The following is a 15,213-nucleotide window of genomic DNA, read 5'->3' on the forward strand; positions in this document are numbered from 1 at the left end:
TCCCCAAATCTGCTCTGCCAGCTCCCTCTCTCTATCATTAACACTGCATTAATTAGTCACTGCACGCTAGATGAGTCTTGTCCCTCAATTTGAACTCGACCCCCTGTTCATGTTCTAGATTTTCCCTGTAGCTGGCTTTCAGCCAAATTCACTCTTCTGTGACCTTTCAACCCTACCTGTCAAGTCAACCAGACAAACATTTCAGAAGATGCCTTCGGAAGCTTCCAGAAATTCCTTCATCAATAAAGGCAATTCTGGAGATCCACACTCCATTGCAATCAGGCTCACTAAGCCTTTCAAAGTTATTACCACTCTGTAGCACTGTTTTAGTTGTAATTACTATTTATATTAGTATTGCTATTTGATGTTTTTTATCCAGGATGAGATTGAGGTGTGCCTCTCATTGTCAAGGGGGTCCCGAAAGACAGCAGCAGCACGCAATCACAGAAAGAAACTTATTAAATTCTATGACAAAGTATTACTCAGTGTCTGCTTTTCACTGTTCCAATTACACGGAACAACAATTTAATTGCATATACTTAAAACACAAAAAGAAGGTAGCAATGTTATTGTCAAGAGCGCTGCGGTTCAGCCTTGTGTATTTTGAGTTTTATGAGACCAACGTTCCTGTAGAATACTGGCAAACAGCTGAAGAAGATGAGTCCAATCAAATGAATTCTATTGCATTGTCAGACCGTGGGCTCACAAGGCTGACACTGTGTGATTCTCGTGCCCCATGTGCTCCGATGTCATTAATGCTACACTGCGGACTATCTTAGAAACTGCTCCTGTGGTGTTACAGTGTCTGGAGCATGAGCTGTAGTGTGAACGATCTAAAAACGGCCAGTAGCAACCATTCTCTACTTGAATGTGTTTTATAAAGGAAATTGCTACTGCACATCGCAGTGATGTATCCAGTCATGTACAATAGATTTGCCACAGTATTTCCCCCTCATGTAGTCTGTGTGATCTCTGGAGGGTTGGGCAGTAATGCCACTTAACTCTCGTAATGCGTTTTAGCATGCACGCATATTCAAATTATAAATCCATAATTAAATGGATGGACATTTTTAGTTTGCCAGACCATTGCCTGTGTTTTTAAACAGTCAGACACATAAAAGGATATACTTAAATATTGTGTATAATGCATGTGGCTGGGACTGCATATTGATGACCTTATACTGATGTACCATTTAATCTGAAGGTATACTTCAAGCTTGAGCAGCAGTAAAGGGAGTCTTGTTCACCTTGTCTGTTTTCTATGTTTTGTTTGAAATTGCACCCTTGTGAGTATATAATGCTTTAACAGATGTGTTCATAAAGTTGTGCAAAATGAAAAAGAGAGTTCAGGATGTTCATATTATTTTTTGCTCAAAAGAGCTTCCCAACGTTTCGGTGTGTTTATTCTGCCTCTGTGAAGGGAAAGTGTGTTGGAAAACAAACACTGGAGATACTTATAGACATTTGATGCCATGGTAACTACACTCACTTATTTCTATTGAAATCTATGAATGTGTTTGAGATGTCATTTATTACATAGTTAATGATGTAACAATGTGCTATTCCTTTCTATTTAAACCTTCAGGCATCCTGGCATTGAGTCTATTTATCAATGTGTTTTCCTTTATTCCTCTGTATTGTATATCATCTAATTTGATTTAATCTAAAACTACAAATTGTAGGGAATTCGTGTTCATTTTTCGTAAAGTGTTGAACTATTGGTTGATTTACTTTGTTATTTCTTATGATCTCCTACACATTTTATTTTGTTACATTTTTGATACAAGTTAAACCCCCTCCTGCTTTAGGGATGAGCCCTTGATGACTCAAAGGGTTAATTCATTTTGACTTGGCCTCTTTAGCTGTGATTATTCAGGTTAGCTTTGCTCCTGCACAAACAGGTTGTACTTAAGTCAAGCAGACAGTTAAGGATCCCTATGTAAAGCAACAGCAGGCCAATGAGGGGCTGCACTTCACAGCTGTTAATGAGCACATGAGCAGAAAGGCTTTGGCTGCGGGGCCTCAAGGCTGTGTCTTTGGGGGATTGGGCCAGGCTCCCTCATTACACGTTGCTGCCCCAATTAGCTGATGTGTACAGCATTCACTTTTCATTTCTGATTGCTGATTCCCCCCCCCTGTCAGTACCACACAATACTTGCTTTTATTAAACACTAGGTCTAGTAAAACCAGCTCTGAGGCAGGACTGCTGTCCACTCCAGCACTCACTCTCAGGCTCTGTGGTCTCACACTCTCTTCCGTTAGAGGCTGCTCTCCAATCCCTCACTCTTAAGGTTCTCTGGCCCAACACGTGTCTGTGGCATACGGCTGCTATCCACTCCAGTCTCTTTCTAAGGACTGAGGATCTTACAACGCCTCTGTTTGGAGGCTGCTGTCCAGTTCACCCTTTTTGCTCCAATAGAAGGCTGGTGTCCGTGTTACATAGGCCCTGTCTCTGTACCTTTTCATGACCTATAACTTTTGGTGCATGGAGCAGTGGGGAGAATCCTTTTCCTCTTGAAGAAAAGCTTCACAATGCATAATCTGTTGTCGGATCACTAAGCACCTCAATGCTTTAATTCTCTTTGCAAGAATCTCCACCAGCAAGCCTGTGAAAAGAAGAAGAAACACTAAGCTCATAGTCAAGGCTGCAATGTGCTTCAAGTCTAGGGCCGCTGCCCCATCACTGTGCAGTCTGTAGTAACCCTGTCCAAAATCTTCTAGTACATGTTCTGTAGTGAGGGTAACTTACCCACCGTAGCATGGAGGGGCCATATTGATAAAGCATTATCTGGCCGCTAAATGAATGAGACAGCATCGTACCTAGCGGCATGCTAACGCTTTATTAATAGGACCCCTAATGTTTTCTCATTCACCATCATGATCTTAAACAACAGGAAAAATGAATGAACAAAAGTATAGAAGCCACGGCAGCACTGTTGTGACCTGAGTTGGATTACCAATCAATGAAAACAAAAACACCACCAACCGAAAAAACACATAAACAAAAAAACAACACAAAAAAACTGCACAAAACAAAAAGTGTGAAAGGCGCTGCTGGTGTGTGCTTCCAGAGGTCCTGAGAAACGAGTATCCGGGTCTGTGAGAGAGTCCCTGCATGAACAATACAGCCTTTTTCAGGCCTGCAGCTGAATCCTGGGATTGTAGCCTCCCTGGGCGAGGGAGCAGGAGCTGAGGCAGTCAATGAAAGTGAGGGCCTGGTCATTAGCAGTGGTACAGCGTGCCAAGCAACATTATAAAAAAAGAAGTGTCCTTCGAATCCGCGGCGACAAAGACAAAAATAAAACTGTCACAACAACATGATAATGACCTTTTCACATCACACAGGAACCCCTTTCAGGCTTCTTGCCCCCTCTGTGCTCTCGCCACTCTTTTTACTAGGCTGCGCTTACCATAGCAACCGATCAGTGTCTGGGCATGTGCAGTTAACTCAGTGTGAGACTACTGTACCCACAGATGTAATACAGAGCATTAACACTTGAAAGGGTAGTACTGGAGAATAAAGATGATGTTAGTTAAAATGGTATAGCATACAGGAGCACTGTATTGTTTTATCAACAGGGTTTTTATCATGTTTCCATGGGTAAATCAACAGCTACAATATACTGCAGGCCTGTCACTGTGTGTGATAGATTCAAGAATATGAAAATGCGTATTGAAATACATAGGACTTATATAATGACCTGTAATAATAATAATAATAATAATAATAATAATAATAATAATAATAATAATAATAATGTATGCCTCTCTTGTATCCATTCATTTTGCCACATGGTGGTGCTAAATTGTTTTCTTCGTGGTTATAACGATGGGTACCTCTCGTGTCAATTTACATGAAATCTGAAATATATTATTCAATGATGTTTAGAGCAGGGAGATTTGGCTGCATTCAGTCTCAAATTCTGCCAGTACTGTGTTTAAAATCTCAAACAGGAGAATAGGCCTACTGCAAGAATGAAAGAATGAAAGAAATACATTCATAATATTTACCAAATATACCACAAGATCATTTTACAAACATGCTGCAAATGATTATTATTATTATTATTATTATTATTATTATTATTATTATTATTATTATTATTATTATTATTAGTATTATTATATATCTACTGTATACCTATATAATGTTCTTTTAATGTATTACCTCAAATAATACACCTAAGTATTAAAAACATCAATAGGCTATAAACTGTTACTATAATAATAATAATAATAATAATAATAATAATAATAATAATAATAATAATAATAATAATAATACATTTTACCTACTAAAATGTTTTCTCAGTGACCAAATTTGGCCAGCATTTGGTCATTTTGCTCTAAGCAAACAATGCATACGCCTACTTGAACAAGTTTCATTATTAATTATTTCTGTGAAGCCAAACCTCAATTTAAACCTTATGAACATTTGGTCTGCATGGAAAAACAAGTGAAAATAGAAAATGGGCTAGAATCGTTTTGAAGTTAAAGGTATTAAAACAATAGTTGTTGATTGTAGCCTGTACCATAGTTCTTAATCGTGACAAAAGAAGTTTTACACAACAGTACTGAGTCTATTGGTATTTTATTAGACGAGGTAGATTACCCGATGTTGCCCATTCCTGATTAAAATCTTTTCGGCGATAAAAAGTTTGTTTTTTATTTTTTCCCCCCAATGAGTAAGACAGCTAAATAGTGCTACAAAACCCAGCGTGCTTATAAAAACAACCTCCTCAGTTTGAGGATGTTAATTGGCTACAGTAAGTGTCGTCTGGAAAAATGTGAAAATTCTGCTCATGTTCAGACAAAAAGGTAAGACCAGAACCTCTCATTAATTAAAGGACGATGATAGAGTTTCACAAATTATTAAGTGCTTTAAAAGAATATCCTACGGTTTTGAAATCAAACAAACGTTGTTAATTGTGTTGCTATGTACCGATGCATAAATAATACAAATAAATACAAATCCATTATAACCGTCCAACGTCCATTTAATGGATAATTAACTATCCATTATCAGGTGAGATTTGATGAAAAACATCTTCAGCAGTCTAGTTTTATGAAATCAGTTAAAATGTACAATATCCAAATTGCTCACTTCCACCTTTCCTTGTAATAGGCCCCTATATTCTATTATGTTTTCTTTCTATTATACTGTATCCTACATTTGCTTCCATTCTTTATAAAAGCCTATACGCTGTTAATTACAATACAGCTCATTGATACCGGAGAGACGGTGTTTTGTGTTTAGGGTTTGCTGTTTAGCTATTTAGTCGTCATGTATTATATATTCAATTTGGGCAGGAAATACAGTCTTTTCTTGTTACATTTCTTCTGCACAGGTTCTTCAAAAAGACACGTCGTTATTTTTTTGAACCGGTGTAGCCCACATGTGAAGCGTAAGAAATCAAACTCGTGCAGTGAATAGAACAGCATCTCAAAGATAGTTAAAGAAAGCCCGATAAAATGTTTAGTCATACAAGCAGTTATCGAGAACTATTTACAATACGACACTTTGAGCGACAAACAAATAGATACATAATAAACACAAAGCTATTCACCGGTATTCACAAACTACGGGCTAAATACATAAATCAGAAATGCATAACATATGCATCTGTGTCTAGATTCAGTACTATCGGAAGTGCATAATCATTTTAATATGACCTCTGGTCAGTGGTTGTTCTATATTAATAACTACACGTAACTGAGAATCAGACACAGGACTGTGCGAAAGTTTCAAACCACAAACAAAAGAATGAAGCAATCTCAGAATAGCTGGATGAAAGCTGTCGTCGGCTCAAACGAGGGTTTACGTATTCAATGTGATCAATTTAAAGCGAGCTCCTCTTCCAGATAAATTGCTTTTTTATAACTTAAGAAGTGTGGTTTGAATGAAAGCCAGATAAACAAACCCAGTAGTTTACTCGAATTTCTTGTCATTAGGAAAAATAGTCTTTGGCAAGGTCGTTGCTACCGCAGGTGAGGGTACACAGGTGTCCAGGTTCATTCGGTGATCATGGCACAAACACACTCACAATAAAACAGTTAATGCATTAACAGTTTCCTTAGAAAAGTTTACCACCATGTTTTCGCACTGTAATGTTGCAGTTTCAGCCATGCGTTTCCTATGGCAATACTATGAATTTACCATCGTTTACTGTGGTTTACCATGCCTCACTTGTCTTTACAATGCTTACCTGCGCTTTACCATTCTTTCAGTGTTTATTACACTTTGCTATGCTTTTACTAGGGGAAACTTTTATAAGGCTTAAAGCTACATGTTGAATGTTATATTCTTCACGAAAGCTTTATGTGAACCTTTGCAGTATTTCTAATCCTTTTAAATCATCATTTATTTATTTTTGATCAGTACTGTGCCAGAAAGTGCCAGAAAAAAAAAATCGATAAAATATCTACGACTATCTTAGGAAATGTAAACAATAGTAAAACATACCGGCCACACATGAAATCCCACCAGGGATACCGTTGCATTGCATTGCTTCAGTTACAACTCCCAGGTTGGGCAGCTCCCGCAACCCCCTCTCACTCAGCTGGGTAGATATCCAGTCGAGCTGCAGGCTCTGCTCGGGCCTCTTCGCTCTGACATGGCAGTAAACCTGTAAGCAGGAATGAACAACAGCATGTTCTTAAAACAAGAAACAAGGGCACCTCCTATACCTGGTAAAACAGATTGTTTGTGAGGGGGCTGTGTGAAGAAATCATTTCAACCAGGAAGGTTGGGTGTTCACAGACAGGTGATGCATGTCCCTCACCCTGCTTACACAGGCATGTCAATGAGGCTCCCATTTGCAAAGCAGTTTGATCTAATCCTAGTTTGACTATATGTTTATTAAGACACACCTGAGCTTGTTACCTATACACTGTAACTAATCAAGCTTGAATTAAAAGCTGGAATGGGTGAAACGGCTATGCAATAGGTGTCTAATTTCCATCCCTGTTATATGAAGACAGTTGGCCCCTATTCGCAAACCTTTAACTCAAGAATGTTTTTTTTTTTTATGTTTCGTGATTATCAAACTCATTGCTATCCAAGAAAGCACAACACTGTACATTAAAACAGATTGTCATTTAAAATATATGTTTCCAATAATTAGTGGGTCACCTTCCAAAGGATATAGTTATGATGCCAACAAACCAAAGCAATCGTGCTGATCCTGAGTCCAATGTGGGGATCCTTGGATTTGCATAGTTAAATCCTTAAATCCTGGCATGGCAATTTAGTTAAAATATATTCAAGACAGTGCCAGCATAGTTAATGAATGCTTAGCAGTCAGTTCCAGTCAATAATTGCACACCACAATTTCCCAAAACCAGGAATTCCAATTCCAGTAGGGAAACCCTTCCTTTCTCCATTGTTTTCAGTAAAACAGATGGGACGGTGATAAAACCTGCTTCCATAGATCTGAGGGCATGGCCAGGAATGCAGCACCTAGAGAGGTCTATGAGACAAATCTGCCTCTTAATATGGTTCAACCTCAGGGTCTCATAATGATGCCTGCACTCGGATTTGAATTGCCAGTCCTTGGCTCAGAGATTAGCTATCAGAAGCAGAAAATAACCAGGCATGGTTTGAATGAGGGATTTCTCGAGCGCTGTTAGTCCATTGTAAGACCTTCAGGCTGCGTTTTTATTATGTTTAAGTCAAGCTCGTTTTAAAAAAAAAAAAAAAGAAAAAGATCCAGGGCAGGTTGTTAAATTCTCACTTGATTTGAGATCCAAACCTTTCCATGCTGTGCTTGAGTACTTTCCACTTGTAAAGATGATTTAAAAAATGTTATACAATTATGAATCTTTTAGCTCTGCCTGAATAGCCACTTGCAATGGCTCTGTGCCATGCAGAAAGTAGGCATGTTCCGAGTGCATGCTTTAATATGCCTATTTAATTCAATAAAGACGTGTCCCAGGTGCATGTTTTGTATTTATTTAAGTATTTCATCCACTTAGTGTATAACACCAGCTATATAGTGCTTTTATAATTCTGCAAACCATCGAGAGCGAGGGAGGCACACACTGACACATTGCTTTCTGTACAGCACATATCCACCACGCCGTGTCTTATTTTGGAAATCCTGAGGCACGCACATTGAATAAGCCGAACTGTGCACTTAAGGCTTTTGGGATCGTAATTGCCAATTCATTCTTCTTATAAATATATGGATTTCAAATAAAAGATGCATATGAACAAAAAGATTAAGTTGAGTGTAGAATTGTAATGTTTTATAATGCCAGGTCTGGCATTCTAAAAAGAAATTAAACTTCAGTCAAAAAGGAGATAATGACTGTCTAGCGGTTCAATAATAATCATAGCTCAGTAATAATAACAGTGTACAATACGGTGCATGTGCAAGATGTACCAAGGACAAGCAGCACCATCTTGTCATTTATTGAAGAGATGATCTTTCAATCATCGTGATGACAGGTATGCCCTATGCCACTGCAGATCTCACTGCAAACAGGCTGTTTGTGTAATATCACAAAGGCAGGGATGAAGGTTGTTCTACTGGAGAAAGATTTGTTTTGTTTTCTGATGCCTTCCTTGAGGTGTGTGGATCAGCAGGGGCTTGTTTGAGACGAGTGTGCCTGCCCTTATAACAGTTTACCTCAGCATTGCTGCTGATTCCTCATGCTTTCCCCATAGCTATACTATGCATTTAATAGAGTTTAACCTTTATTAATATGCGTTACCATACCTTGTTATTCTTTACAATGCTCACCTATGCTTTACAATGCTATCACTATGCTTTATTACACTTTGCTACGCTGTTACTATGGGAAACTTGTATAAGGGTGCTCCCCATTGGCGTGGTGACAGGTGGTGGGCTGCTCCGGTATATACCCGGCATCTTTCCCAGTCCAGGGTGTAACAAGACCTCTTTGTATTAATGGGGGCTTGCTGTTTGATTGGCCTGACACAGAAAGGCCATGTGATCACACAGCTCAGCTGGCATTGCACCTGGGTTAGTGAGGGACTAGCGGTTCTGAATCTGGTCCCAAACTAGGACACCCCTCGTTCTCACAGGAATTAGGAAGGCGGGGAAAAAAACTCTTTAATCCCCCCCTTCATCCCCGCCATTAACAAAAACAAAAAAAGCAGTCAACAAATGAATCGCTGTGTGCTCTGAAAAGGACAGCCGCTGCACTGCCTGTCACACCACTCCGTGTGCTCTCACACACAACAGGCAGGGCACATTAGCATTCTGCCACAGTGCAGCATAGGATGCCGGGCTCTGAAAGGAGAAGCCGAAATGCTGTTATGACTGTGATAGACAGAGAGACAATGCTTCTACTGTGTGACTTCAGCTACATTCACTCCGGTTATAAATACAAATTCACAGTGCACCCACACGCACACACACGCACACACACACACACACAACTACATTAGAGAAAGGACCCCACTGTTAGCTAACCCCAGACTGCAGGCACAAGGACAAACATTTGTAAGGGGGTTGTCTGACTGCTGGCACAGACACATTGTGTGGTTATTGCCCTCCTCAGTGCGGTACAGACTCCTGGTTAGAAAGGCTGCACTGTTATAAGGCTACAGTAGGTCTCAGATGACAGCGAATCTTTTTGAAAGCCCCTTCCTTGCACTACCTTTATGGCGCATGCACGTTTAGTATCGGATACTCAAATGAAAAGCTGTACTGTGCATATGCAAATAGGTCTGCAGGCATCATTTTCACCACATAAGGTTGGTAAGGAAGCAGCTGCACTGGAGGGAGGGTAGGGAATGGGTTTGAAGCACGGTTTCAAAGGGTGCATTCATATATGCATATTGGCTAAGGATCTCTCTACAAAATCATTATTTGTGAATGTATTATTATGTGATTAATTATAATACTATTATAAATTATAATACTATTTGTTATTATTAGTAGTAGTAGTAATATTTGTAGTATAAGCCGACAGCTAAACACACATAAAGGTTGTGTGCTGCCTGTAATTTGCAGGACAGGGTTTTTGTCAGGGTCTCTTTTTCTTATCGTAATCCTTTAGTAATTTTTAAATAAATGACATTAGGTTAATACATGATGATTGCTGAGTCTAAAATGACTGATAGCACTTGGCAGCAGGTCGCTGGGATTCGGTGTTGGAACAATGTTGATCCCATCTGGCCGCTAGATGTCGCTCTGAGGAAGCGCCGTGCATTTATTAGACGCACTGGTACAGACCTGACTACTAATGGAAATCCAGGGTTTGGGCAAACTGCTAAAGCGTTACTAATTATTCCAGATGTACAGATTATTCATAAATATGGAAGGCGCTATCTATCCGTTTTTATTTCTCTAATAATACATTTTCGTAACCTCGTTATTTTTAGTTGTTGTAATGAAACTTACTTTATAATCTCTCTCTCTCTCTCTCTCTCTCTCTCTCTCTCTCTCTCTCTCTCTCTCTCTCTCTCTCTCTCTATATATATATATATATTAATGTGTGTTTTTATCATTCATATTCATAGCTCGATTATAATATTTTCAACAGCATTTAGATGTTAGCAAAAAATGTAAATACGGTTTCTGTTGTTGAGTATGAACGGTTTGTATTAAATCTCTGGTTAAAAACAGCACATCTATTTTTTTGTGAAACGTACTTGGGACAAAACTCGATGTACTTTATATAGAGCTGGGGCAATTTGTCACCTCCCAATATTTCTACGTTTATCACATTACCACGTATGTGTTCTTTAAACGTTCCCGGTTGTATCTCGATTGTTTCCTTCAGTCCCTGTATATCAAGGACAAATGTTTAATAATGTTAAACAAAACAAACCTTGATAATAACTTGATAATTTAATAGCTTGCCTATGGAATTTGGAAACTACCTTGTAAAAACACTGTACCGGTATGTCCTACATCTCTTGATAAGGATGCATCTACAGTATATGTAGTGTATCTGCAATATTTTGGGCAGGACTGAGTACTATGATATTCTTTCTATGCTGTGTGCTGCAAAAAGGGGTTATTACTTAACAGCACTGGCAAAGGGACGCTTGTATTGACAGATATTAAGTCCAGTGCATTTTAAATGGCACTCAGACTGATTTGCTGTTCATTGTTTAGGCAGGAAGCTGAGAACATGCTTTAGCGGTGATGTGCTAACATTTAAGTGCTGTGTGCAGCAAGTGCCAAACTAATAATAGACAATAAAGTGAGAAAATATAAACAACACATACAACACTGAGCAGAGAGAGAGAGAGAGAGAGAGAGAGAGAGAAAGAGAGAGAGAGAGAGAGATCTATCTATCTATCTATCTATCTATCTATCTATCTATCTATCTATCTATCTATCTATCTATCTATCTATCTATCGTGTATTGTAATGTTTTACCTACCTGCCCACGTACTGTATATTATTATTCATCAACACACAGCACCATAAATTGTTGAAATGTTCCCTGGAATTATTGATCTAATCATTCTAGGCGGCTCTTGTATAAAAAGTGAATACTATGCCAATGCCAGAATGGGACTGCTACCGGATCCCACACTGAGGAGGCTCCTGATTCCCCCCCCCCCCCAGTCTCAGGAAGCATGCTGCCCCAGTGACTCCTTCCCTCTGCAGGCAGGTTCATTTGGGTGTCAGTATTGCTCGTGGTTCTAAAGCAGGATGTCTCTGTACTGTGCTCGAGATGTGTTCATCCAATATATCTATCAGTCATATCTATTATCATCAGTCATATCTATTATCATATGCCGGTAATGTGTTACTATTCTGCACAGAAATCCAGCCCTTGTCTTCAAAATAAGCTTCAAGTCACGTGAATACATAAAGGTTCTTCTCTCAGACACAACCATTTTGGATCTGAACACACGTTCCCATTGTTAACCTAATTGGTATTTTATATCTAATTGTATTTATCTTTTTTATGGTATACATCTGCAGCGTCCAAAAAAATTAACTTCAGATGATTACAACAGGGATCACCATTTCACAAAATCTGAGTTCTAAAGATATTTATAATGTGAATTGTTGGAAAGTGCTTATAAATGATGCAATAAAAAAACATGCCTCTGTGTTTGGCACTCTTATGTTTCATTACAAACCAAAAGCATATTATATATTTTTATATAACCTAGAAGTTTTACATTAAAATGATGCTCTATAAAACCAGAATAAAGGCAGCTGTTTCTGTAAATGCATTCATACGTTTTAAACTGATATATAAAGTGTTGGTTAATTGACAGTGTTGACTTTCTTTTGGTTTTTTAATATTTGATTTAAAAAACTGAAAAACGTGTGCAATTTTTAAATCGTCAGGTATTTAAATCGAGGTATTTATTCAGTTATTTAACCAATTGCCCATTCTATGAAATAAAGCCTGCTTGTGACACAGCTATGCAGAGATGCTAAGAGAATTGATTCTCCTGTGGTTAAGGGCTCCTCCCAGGGCTCTGTTCAGGGTTAAGATCCTCAGACAAAGACAGAGATAGGAGGTGCGTGGGATGCAAGGGCAAATGAAAGGTGCATCCCACAGGGGTATGATTCAAGTGGCCGGATTAGACACTCGGGACTACTTGGGGAATTCCACAAAGAATTAATGAATCAAATTGGAAAGAAACAACACCCATCTAACCTGTTATATATAAGTGATAATGAATGCATTTTTAAAATACATTTTCTGTCATCTGTAAATATACAACAATCGCCAGTGAAAAAATGTAGGAATACAAATAAATAAATAAAAAACACTAAATGAATTAAATTAGACTTTTTGACTAGATGCATTTTTTAAAATGTTTTTAATTATTCATTTCTGAGTTATCGATTTCATGCAAATAATGGCAAAAACGCAAAGATTTTTCATTGTAGCCTAACCTTACAATGCTCACTATTCAAAGTGGTAAGCAGCCCTGATTTGTCATGGCCCCACACTGGGTGACAAGCCTTGTAATTGTCACTGCTTTGTGGTCTAAGAGAGAGGCCAATCAATCCATGACAAGTCCCATTTTACTTTTTGAAATCCACATGTTTATTGATAGAAAAATAACATATAAGGTGGTTCATCCATAACTTAAGAAACTCTCAATCATAAGATATTCAGCAGGCGGAGTATCTGTAAATAATAAACGTGTTATGATAACTATTTTGCAATTTTACCTACATAAACCCAAAGAAAAAGGATTTCTTAATGATATCAATATTAATGAAGTCTAGTTCTACACACGTCTTTTGCCATGTATTAGTATTAATGATTATTATTGGTGTTATTTAAATGAATCTGAAATGCAACAGCACACAGTTCCAGAACCAGTTAAATCTTCCCTTTAAGTCAGATCTCGTTCACAATAAGTTCTCCGGTACTTTGACTTTTAACCATTTGGCGTCTCTTGCATGTCCCCTCTAAATCTTGTTGAGAAGAAGGATTTTTATCATTAAACTGGGTTTACTGGGTCTTAATGTGAAGATGTGGCAAGACACAGCACTTCTTCTAATGGATCTTGTGAGTGGAGAGATCCTTAAGAAGAACGTGGAGTGGATAGCACCCCATATTACAGACTGAGCTGGAACCGAGAGCCTTTTAAATGAGATTGCAATGAAAAGAGGTTGTGTTTTAGAAAAAAAAACAAAAAAACTTTACTCTTAGATTGAGTGTGAAGTGCAACACATCTTGAGGGGTGTTGAAGATGAGAGTCCTGGAATGAGGGTGAAGTGCAGGCAATGACAGGCTTCTATTACAGAATACCAGAGAGAAGAAAGCATGAGTGTGGGATGCAGAGCAGCTTTATGTTAGTGACACTTGTACTTTGGATCAGAGAGCCTGAGAATGGCTACAGAGTGTATAGCCGTATTCCATCAGAAACAATGCTAGATAAGCATACGTGAGGACTGAGGGAAGGTGAGGTGTAGGGTTGCCTTGCAACAAGGATGACCAGAATTGCAGCTTTGTAGAGGCCACTTTTGAGAGGTTTTTTCCATTTGAGAAAAGAACGAACGCGCCAAAGGTCAAAGCACCCCACTACCATTGATGGAGTGCTGCAGGACCTTGAAATGCCCAAATCCCAGGGAGTGCTTAACACAGGCACCTTTTGAATTGGATCATGCTCCTCATCCAGGAGGACTGTGGGAGATGGCTGGCCACTTGACCAGAGGTTGGTATAAAGCAGCTTCATATATTTCCATCACAGGAGAGGAGAGATTTCTGTAAGGAGGTTTCTAGAAGACCTGGAGCTTCGGACTGAATTTAGTGTAAAGTCTAAAGCTCAAAGACCACTATCCCATTAAACAGAATAAGAAAAGAAAGATGACTTGTTCCACTGATTCGTATGTAGGTGGTGGTGTGAGGCATGTAAAACACCCTCATTCTTTATGACACTAAAAGTTAAAGGAAAAGCTTATAAAAAATGTATAAATGATATGTAAATATACAGATAATTAATGCAGCATTATTTTTTCTTTGGCTATTTAAAACAAATATTAAACTTTATTGGAGTATTGAAAAAACAATCTAAATATCGAATCTCTTTAATGATAGCAGGTTGATATTTATTATTATATTATCTTATATGAATAATTTTGAACGTAATGTATAAAACATTGGAAGCATTGTAGCAATACACAATTAATGATGCAATACCCCAGACTTTTCATGTTCCGCTGGTTAATTATATTCTAATTAAATGTGTTTATTAATGGAAATACGAACCAACTACACAATTCTTTGATAAAGAAATATCGTCAACGTAGCCGTGAAATGTTAAGGCAAAGGAATTAATACCGAGGCAATACCGAATCCAATAAAATAAAGACATACGGTTTGACCTCACAGTTCATTCGGGTGCACAGTGTTTGCCTGACCTTCACGATCATATAATTCATGATTTATATTTTTGTTAACGGTGTGATTAGAACCAGTCTTTTTGGTATTTCCTTTTACCAGTAGAAATCCTACTGGTAATACTGCCTTTAGTTAAAGTAATAATGTTACGAGTCTTACGCGAGTCGAGCACTGAATTAGCAGAAAACGTATTTTGAAAACTTACCTGCGTAACATCGAGACGGTATTTCCTATGTCTAAATCTTACAGACTTACTTTACAGTGTAAAACTTTTAGGTTTGTATAATATTTCGATTAAATATATATTTTACAGGTGTTTAATAACGCTACCTTTAAAAAAGATGTAACGAGTTGTTAGCTTCAAACGAATGAATGGAGGAATCCGTTCATTAAAACCAGTTCTGA

The 15,213-nt window shown here is 38.2% G+C and overlaps 1 long non-coding RNA gene across 3 annotated transcripts in view; it reads right to left on the reverse strand.

Moving 5' to 3' along the window:
- LOC117429261 (uncharacterized) overlaps positions 1-15,213 on the reverse strand; it is a 48,885-nt gene that overhangs the window by 5,978 nt on the left and 27,694 nt on the right. For 2 of the 3 annotated variants that reach the window (XR_009308441.1, XR_009308440.1), the window contains exons 2-3: positions 6,464-6,626; positions 2,227-2,606 (exon numbers count right to left, since the gene is read on the reverse strand). This is a non-coding gene — a long non-coding RNA (uncharacterized LOC117429261). The remainder of the gene's footprint in view (positions 1-2,226; positions 2,607-6,463; positions 6,627-15,213) is intronic. The other variant, XR_004548399.3, reaches the window with a different exon arrangement.

This window comes from Acipenser ruthenus, chromosome 24 (genome assembly GCF_902713425.1).
Source record: "Acipenser ruthenus chromosome 24, fAciRut3.2 maternal haplotype, whole genome shotgun sequence".
Classification (NCBI taxonomy): domain Eukaryota; kingdom Metazoa; phylum Chordata; class Actinopteri; order Acipenseriformes; family Acipenseridae; genus Acipenser; species Acipenser ruthenus.